We start from the raw sequence: 9,115 nt of genomic DNA, 5'->3' as shown, positions 1-9,115 counted from the left end.
GTGAGTGACAGCGCTCCTGCCGACGCTGGCTCTCCTCTTGGGATGGGATGCTCCTCCACTCCCAGTGGCAATCTAAACGGAGCGAGAGGCTTGACGTTGACGGGTGGGTGGTTCTTGACAGGGCTTTTGGGAAATGTGCTTGCTTTGGGGATTCACACAGCCCTTCCCGATCCTCTTTGGTTTGCCCTTGCCTAGGGTGCTGAGACATCTGTTAGTACACCTGCCCGCTCTCGTCTCCCTGCCCTAGGACTCGATCTAAGCGGATACCTGCCCCCAGCGCCCACTTACGTAGTGGGTTCCAGCGTTCTGAAGCTCTGTGCTTGGAGTTAGCCATACCCCCCGCCTTGGATTCAAAAGCTGCCGTTTTGTGCTTTGATTCACTTGCTATGTCAGTTTCTCAGGTCCTAGAATTTGAAATTATGGCAGCTGCATCACAGGAAGCGTTGGAGTTGATGCATCTGATTTTAGGGTTCAGTGAGAGCTACAGTTTGCTTTCACAGTAGCATTTGACATGAGCCAAAAAAGGCAAGCTGTGACTCTTTGAGATGTTTATCATTTAGGGCTTTACAGTCAGGATGTCAAGATCGCCTGTTATATGAGAGAAATTGAGTTTTGAAATATACACACTCGTTTCTTTATAAGCAATTTGTGACAGTATGGAGGTGGAGGACCGCTTAAAAGTGAAAAATAAAGTGTTGAAATGCCTTTAGTATTACGAAGAATCAAAGGTTATCTTGATTTCATCTAAAGTAACATCTTAGTTATTTCAAATTGGGCAAACAGAACAGTATAAACACGTATTAAATGTCTGGTTAATTTTCCTTTTTTTTTTTTTTAAAGTATTTTATTGAAACATAGTTGATTTACAATGTTGTGTTAGTTCCTGGTGTACGTGTACGCACAGTGATTCAGTAATACAAATATATAATAGTCTGCATTTGCTAATCTCAAGCTCCCAGTCCTTGCCTCCTTCACCCACCTTCCCCCTTGGCAGTCACAAGCCTGTTTTCTATGTCTGTGAGTCTGTTGCAAAGATAAGTTCATTTGTGTTATGTTAGATTCCACACATGCATTTTATCTTTAATTTTATTTATGTAACTTATTTTTGGCTGTGCTGGGTCTCCCTTACGGTGCAAGCTTTCTCTGGTTGCAGCGCCCGGGGCTTATTCTCTAGTTGCAGGGCACCGGCTTCTCACCGCAGTAGCTTCTCCTGCTGCGGAGCACAGGCTCCAGGGCATGAGGGCTTCAGAAGTTGCCCCTCGCGGGACGAGTAGTTGTGGCACACGGGCCTAGTTGATCGGAGGCATGTGGAATCTTCCCGAACCAGGGATGGAACCCGTGTCCTCTGCATTGCAAAGCGGATTCTTAACCACTGCACTACTAGGAAAGCCCCCCTCCCCACCCCGCCCTTTTCTTTTCTTTTTTAATAGAAGGGAATACCAACCTTTATTTATACTTGGATTCTAGCTCAGAGCCATTTTAGACAGTATAGCAAAGTGGGAAAAGGCACAGATCCTGGGACCAAGATTCATATTCCAGCACTAGAATGTTAACTGCCCGACAGGTCTCTAACGTTCCCCGCATTCCCTTCAGTCAAGTGGGTACAGGACCACCCCTTCTAGTGGCTGTCATAGCTGCCTCTGCCCTAGAGGCCAGCCTGGGTACTCACCCTACAGGCAGCTCAGTTGAGACTGAATTCTGTAGGTCTCAGATCACTGATTAGGGTGGTTCTCACTTTTCACTTTCATGCACTGGAGGAAGAAATGGCAACCCACTCCAGTGTTCTTGCCTGGAGAATCCCAGGGACGGGGGAGCCTGGTGGGCTGCCGTCTATGGGGTCGCACAGAGTCAGACACGACTGAAGCGACTTAGCAGCAGCAGCAGCAGCAGCAGCAGTGAGTTATTGAACATCTGAGGTAGCCCCTACCTCCAGACATTCTGAGGCAAGAAGTAGGAACGTGGCCTGGCTCAAGGACTGAGTGTGATCTTGCGATTTCCTTTAACAGACAGAAGCTCTGTTTTGAAACAGAGGCAGTGAGGTGGCTGGTTTATCTGTGCAGCAGGCAAGCGCGGCAGACTCTGCAGGTAGTGAGCGGGGTGTTGTGCCCTTCTCACCGGGAGCTGGGCTGACATTTAGCCTTAGTGGTGTCCTCTATGCGGGTCAGTCCTAAGGTTTGTTTTGGATCTCAGATGCAGAGAGTTGAGTTAATCTTTTTCAATTCAGCAATCATCACTGGTGCTGTACACGTCTCCTGTTTTTCCCCCCATTCTTTGTCTTTTATCTCCAGTCTCCACGCCCCTCCCTCGCCCGCCAGCCCCCGGGCAGCCGCTGCGGCATGTATGGTACGCATCCTTCTGCTGGTGTGTGTTCTTCAGTGTATGCTGTTTTGAGCACCCGCATTTTAAGTTTATAGAGATGATATTGTGCATGATCTCATTAAATTTTTTTTCTCTTCCTGCTCTCTACTATTTTTAATATTATTTATTCATTTATTTTTGGCTGTGCTAGGTCTTGGTTTCTGCATGTGGGCTTTTTTCAAAAAAAATTTTATTTTTATTTATTTATTTGGCTGTACTGGAGTCTTAGTTGCGGGCTCTTGGGATCTTCCTTGCTGGGAGCAAGATCTTTTAGTTTCAGTATGTGGGATCTAGTTCCCTGACCAGGAACGGAACCCAGACCCCCTGCATTGGAAGCGTGGAGTCTTAACCACTGGACCGCCAGGGAAGTCCCAGGCTTTTCTTTAGTTGTGTGTGTGTGTGGGGGGGGGAAGTGCTACTCTAGTTTCAGTGCTCGGGCCTCTCACTGCAGTGGCTTCTGTAGTTGCAGAGCGTGGGTCCAGGGCTTGCGGGTTTCAGTAGTCGGAGCTTGTGGGACCTAGAGCACAAGCTCAATAGTTGTGTTGCAGGGATTTAGTTGCTCCACAGCATATGGCTTCCTGAATCAGGGATGGAACTGGTGTCTCCTGCATTGGCAGGCAGATTCTTTTACCATTGAGCCACCAGGAAGCCCCACTATCTACTATTTAAGGATCTATTTGTGTTGCCATCTATTGCTTCTAGTTGCTGCATTCTGAGTATTTCAGAATTTGCATCTCCTACAGTTGATACTAGGGCTTCCCTGGTGGCTCAGCTTAAAGCATCTGCCTGCAATGCAGGAGACCTGGGTTCAATCCCTGGGTCGGGAAGATCCCCTGGAGAAGGAAATGGCAACCCACTCCAGTTTATTGCCGGGAGAAATATCAATAACCTCAGATATGCAGATGACACCACCCTTATGGCAGAAAGTGAAGAGGAACTAAAAAGCCTCTTGATGAAAGTGAAATAGGAGAGTGAAAAAGTTGGCTTAAAGCTCAACATTCAGAAAACTAAGATCATGGCATCCGGTCCCATCACTTCATGGCAAATAGATGGGAAAACGGTGGAAACAGTGTCAGACTTTATTTTGGAGGTCTCCAAAATCACTGCAGATGGTGATTGCAGCCATGAAATTAAAAGACGCTTACTCCTTGGAAGGAAAGTTATGACCAACCTAGATAGCATATTGAAAAGCAGAGACATTACTTTGCCAACAAAGGTTCGTCTAGTCAAGGCTATGGTTTTTCCTGTGGTCATGTATGGATGTGAGAGTTGGACTGTGAAGAAAGCTGAGCGCTGAAGAATTGATGCTTTTGAACTGTGGTGTTGGAGAAGACTCTTGAGAGTCCCTTGGACTGCAAGGAGATCCAACCAGTCCATTTTAAAGGAGATCAGTCCTGGGTGTTCTTTGGAAGGAATGATGCTAAAGCTGAAACTCCAAAACTTTGGCCACCTCAGATGAAGAATTGACTCTCTGGAAAAGACTCTGATGCTGGGAGGGATTGGGGGCAGGAGGAGAAGGGGACTACAGAGGATGAGATGGCTGGGTGGCATCACCGACTCGATGGACATGAGTTTGGGTAAACTCCGGGAGTTGGTGATGGACAGGGAGGCCTGGTGTGCTGCAATTCATGGGGTCGCAAAGAGTCTGACACGACTGAGCGACTGAACTGAACTGACAGTACGTGGACTCTTCTCTTTGTGGACACCCATCTAGCTTTCATTTTCCTGCCACTTCAGGCAATATTGTGATAAACGTACCTTTTAGACGTCTGTGATGCTTTCTTTGAGATATCTGTCTAGCAACACAACTTCTGGATCATAGGGTGCTTGTGTTTTTATTGAAGGTTTGCCAGACTGTGTTCCCAGAATGAGCTGCAATGGTCTGTCTTCCTGCAGGCAGTTCAGGAGAGTTTCTGTATCCTTGTATCCCCGCTGATGCTCAGTATTATCCGGCCCCCTGCTTTCCTCCAGACCTCTGGGTACAAAGTGAATCTCATCTTGAATTACTTTTCACTATTACTCATGAGTGTGAGTCTCTATGAGCATTTTATCTTCTGGGGTTTTTCCTTTTGTAAAATTGTTCATTCCTTTACCGATCTTTTTTTTTCTTTTTTAAAAAATTTATTTATTTTTTAATTGAAGAATAATTGCTTTCCGGAATTTTGTTGGTTTCTGCCATTCAACAGCATGAGTCAGCCCCAGGTATACCTATGTCCCCTCGCTCTTGAACCTCCCTCCCATCTCCCTGCCCATCCTACGCCTCTAGGTGGTCTCAGGGTCCCTGTTTGGGTTCCCTGAGCCACACAGCAGATTCCCATTGGCTATGTATTTTGCATATGCTTTACCCATTTCTGTTCTGAGGTTTCACACTTTTCCTTGTTGATCTTCAGAAGCTCCTTGTATTTCCTAGATTGTTGTTTGTTGTTTTAGTTGCTAAATTGTGTCCTACTCTTTTGCGACATGCCCGGCAAACTACTCCGGCCATAGGATTTCACAGATGAGAATCCTGGAGTGGGTTGCCATTTCCTTCTCCAGGGGATCTCCCTGGACCAGGGATCAAACCTGTGTTTCCCTGCATTGGCAGGTGGATTCTTTACCACTGAGCCACCTGGGGAGCCCATTGCCTCGATTCTAGTCCTTTAAATATTGTTTTTGTTCCTATTCTGTCATTTGTCTCCAACTTTATTTTATGATGTCCTTCATTGAACAGAAATTTTCAGTTTGACATAATAAAATGAAAAATTTTTTTGCCTATGCTTTGTGTTTTTGATTAAAGAAATCTTTCCGCAACTCTGTGGCACAAAGTTGTTCTCCTGTTTTATGTACTACTAACTTTATAGTTTTCCTTTAAATTTATAGGTCTCGAATCCATCCGGAGTGTTTTTTTAGGTGTCACAAGATAGAGATCCGGTTTATTTTCCACATGGCGTGTCAGACTTCCTAGTGTCGGTCTCTCCTTTCCCCATAGATAAGTGGTGCTACACTCGCTGTGTATTAACCTCTTATACAAGCTCTCAACACTGTATTCTGTTCCTTTGGCTCATTTCTTTGCCTTTGTTCTAATATCACGCTATTTTAGTACTATGGCTTTGTGTATTTTTTTCTTACATAAGTAAGTCTTTCCATTTATTTTGTTTTAGCTTTATGTTGAAATAATTCTAGATTAAGGAAGTTGCAAAAGTGCTACAAGAGGGCTGATTTCTCCCACTGGTTACATTTCATGTAAATCCACCAGTTTCCTTCCAAGGTTATATTTGATACAACTCCAGTAAATAGTAAAACCAAGAAGTTGCCATTGGTGCAGTGCCTTATGTAGTGCTTTGCCATTTATCACCTGTGTGGATAGACTCCTGGAACCACCACTGCAGTCGAGATACAGACCGGGGGACTCCCCGGTGGACCGGTAGCTAAGACTGCACACTCCTAATGCAGGGAGCCCAGGTTTGATCCTGATCAGGGAACTAGATCCCACATGCTGCAGCTAAGACCTGGCAGAGGCAAATAAATAGATAAATAATACATTTTTTAAAAAAGATGCAGAACTATCCTGTCGCCACCAAGACCTCTTTCAAGCTGCTTCCATACGTTCCCACCAGCAGTGTATGAGAGACAGTTTCTTTGCATCCTAGCCGGCATTTGGTATTATCACTATAGTTCATTGTGATCTTAATTTATGTTTCCCAAATGGCTAGTGATGTTAAATTTCTGATAAGGCAAGTTTTCCATTCTTTTTTGATTTTCAAAGTTGGCTTGACTATTTGTGGATTTTTATTCTTTTCTATGTATTTTGAAGCTAGAGTTTCTAAAAAACAATACACGTAGAATTTTGATTTACTGTGCATTAAATGTATGTCTGTTATGGGGAAAACTGATGTGTTTATAACATTAGATCACCTTATCCAAGAGCATGGCATAGTCTTCCATTTATGACCGAGCAGAAAGAAAAGTTTTGTAGTTTAAAAAAAATACTGTGAATATATACTAATTTAGAGTAGATTATTGCTGATAGAAGAAAACGCTACTGAATTTCACATATTGATATTTTACCTTTGTGTGTGTGTTCTACTAGAAAGAGATCAAAATTTGTAGTACAAATCTTGAAATAATTTTGGTACTTGTAGAGTTAGGCCTGGAACTAGGTAGCACTTTTTTTTTCTTTTAATCTTTGGCTGTGCTGGGTCTTCCTTGCTCTGCATTGCAGAGTGCGGGCTCTGGGGCCTGAGGGCCTCGGTAGTTGCGGCAAGTGATTCATTCTTTGTGGCTCCGAGCCCTGGAGCAGAGGCTCAGTAGTTGCGGTGAAGGGGCTTAGTTGCTCCACAGTATGTGGAATCTCCCCGGACCAGTAATCACACCTGTACCCTGTGCATTGGCAGGAGGATTCTCATCCCATGTACCACCAGGGAGGTCTTCGGTAGCATTTTTATTATTGGCTTATCTGTTACTTTTTTTTTTTGAAACTATTTTGTTGTTGGAACAGATAAGCTCAATGATTAGAGTGTGGGGTCAGTGAGGTCATTGCTGCACTTTACACAGTGTCCTCAGTCTTACATATATGGAGGCCAGTGGTCATGGGCAGAGCCCTCTGAGAGCTTTTGTATGGATCTGTGTGCACTCAGTTGTGTCTGACTCTTTTGCGACCCCATGGACTGCAGCCCACCAGGCTTCTCTGTCATTGGAATTTTCCAGGCATGAATACTGGAGTGGTTTGCCACTTCCTACTCCAGGGGATCTTCCCAACCCAAGGATTGAACCTGACTCTCTCTCGCCTCTTGCATTGGCAGGTGGATTCTTTACCACTGTGCCACCTGGGAAGCCTGGATCTGGATCTGATACTTAAAACTGCTTTGCTGATAAGAGCACAAAAGATAATATTGGAAGAAGTCTTACACTGTGACTGTATTCAGCAAGTTCTGTCCAAGTGAAATTTTAATTTCTTTTGTATTAAGTAACATAGACATTAGATTCATAAAACAGTAATTAATTTAAGTAAAATCGGGCATCTTTTGCAAAATGTATTGGTGGTGTTTAATGAAAATGTAGGTTCTTTGGACTGATAGTTGTTTGTGTTAGTAGTCATCAAGAAACGTTGGAGCAATGCAGCGTTAGAGTGCTGGTCAGTTCAGGACGGAGAAACCTTCTGAAGTTTGCAAGTTATTCTGTAGGCTCTTGTAGAACGGAAAACTGCTGGAAAGACATGGTTGTTTAACCACCGTCTCCCATCTAGTTAGCAATTGTAACTCATGACCCCTCAAGCTCCCTGAAGACATTTTACTGGTGTTTTGCACATACGTATTTCTTTATGAATGTTGGCAGTTAGTATATGTCAATGATAACAGGTTGATAGAATGTGCCAGTTACCTTCTGTTCTCACATTCAAGTTTTTTATTTGGCTGTCTTCCTTAAGGGCTCTTCTTTTTTCTAAACATTTCAAATATGAACAAACAATAAACATCACCATTAATGAGGAAAACCTTACACTAATAAAGCACCAGTTTACTAAGTTTAAGAAACTTTACTTAAAGTTACTAAGGTTAGTAGACCTTAGTGAGTGTGGTAACAATAACTTAAAGTAAACCATGTTAGTTAATTTGCTGCCTAGGTCCTAAGCCACGTCTTATTGTGTATGTGTCACAGATACAAGGAAAGAGGCCAGAATATAGGTGCAACCTGTAGCTGCAACTACAATTAGTATGCTAGTGGGGATTTGATTAAGGGGATTCATATTAATTGTTGACATTATTGTAGAAAAATTCATTGATTAAAAACGGAAATCCAAAGCATATAAGATCAAGATGTATTTTAATTTGTTGATGGATACAACTTTTTAAAAGCCAGGCACACGTTTCATTCATTCAGTTCAGTTCAGTCACTCAGTCATGTCCGACTCTTTGCGACCCCATGGACTGCAGCATGTCAGGCTTCCCTGTCCATCGCCAACTCCTGGAGCTTACTCAGCTCATGTCCTTTGAGTTGGTGATTCCATCCAACCATCGCATCCTCTGTCGTCCCCTTCTCCTCCCGCCTTCAATCATTCCCAGTATCAGGGTCTTTTCTAATGAGTCAGTTCTTTGCATCAGGTGGCCAAGGTATTGGAGTTTCAGCTTCAGCATCAGTCCTTCCAGTGATTATTCAGGACTGATTTCCTTTAGGATGAACTGGTTGGATCTCCTTGCTGTCCAAGGGACTCTCAAGAATCTTCATTCGTTACTTTGTTCATTTATTCAGTAAATATTTGGGTACCTCCTATGTAGCTGAAATTCTAGGCATTGGGAATACAAGATAGAACAAAAGAAACATAAATCATCACCTTCATGGAATTTATGCTACGGTGACAGATTCAGACAAAAATAAATAAGCATTGGTATGTTAAATGACTGTAAGGGCTCTGGAGCAGTATAGCAAAATACTGTTGGGGTGGTGGGTTTTACAATTTATATTGGTTAGGAAAGGCCTCGCTAAGCAGACAACATTTTAGCAGAGATCTGAAGTGGGTGAAGGAGCTCCAAAGAATGACTTCCTGTCCCCTAGGCTGGGGAAGACTGTGGGAGGGCCAGGTTTGGGGAAGAAGACCAGAGACTCACTTTTGAACCCGTCAGAGTTGAGAAGCTTATTAGCCATCCAGATGGAAGTGCTGAATAGGAAGCTGTGTTTGTGAGGATGGAGTCAGAGGAGAGCCCCTTGCTGGGAACAGGGGAATTGTCAATGCTTAGCTGCTGTTTCAAGTTGTGAGGCTGGGGCTTCCCAGGTGGCTCAAGGG

General features: G+C 43.8%; 1 protein-coding gene across 1 annotated transcript in view; it reads left to right on the top strand.

Moving 5' to 3' along the window:
• WDR7 (WD repeat domain 7) overlaps positions 1 to 9,115 on the top strand; it is a 353,677-nt gene that overhangs the window by 365 nt on the left and 344,197 nt on the right. The gene's annotated exons all lie outside the window — the stretch shown is intronic.

The sequence above is a fragment of the Bison bison genome, unplaced genomic scaffold (genome assembly GCF_000754665.1).
Source record: "Bison bison bison isolate TAMUID 2011002044 unplaced genomic scaffold, Bison_UMD1.0 scf7180017864349, whole genome shotgun sequence".
NCBI lineage: Eukaryota > Metazoa > Chordata > Mammalia > Artiodactyla > Bovidae > Bison > Bison bison.
This window is presented reverse-complemented; position numbering and strand designations above follow the sequence as displayed.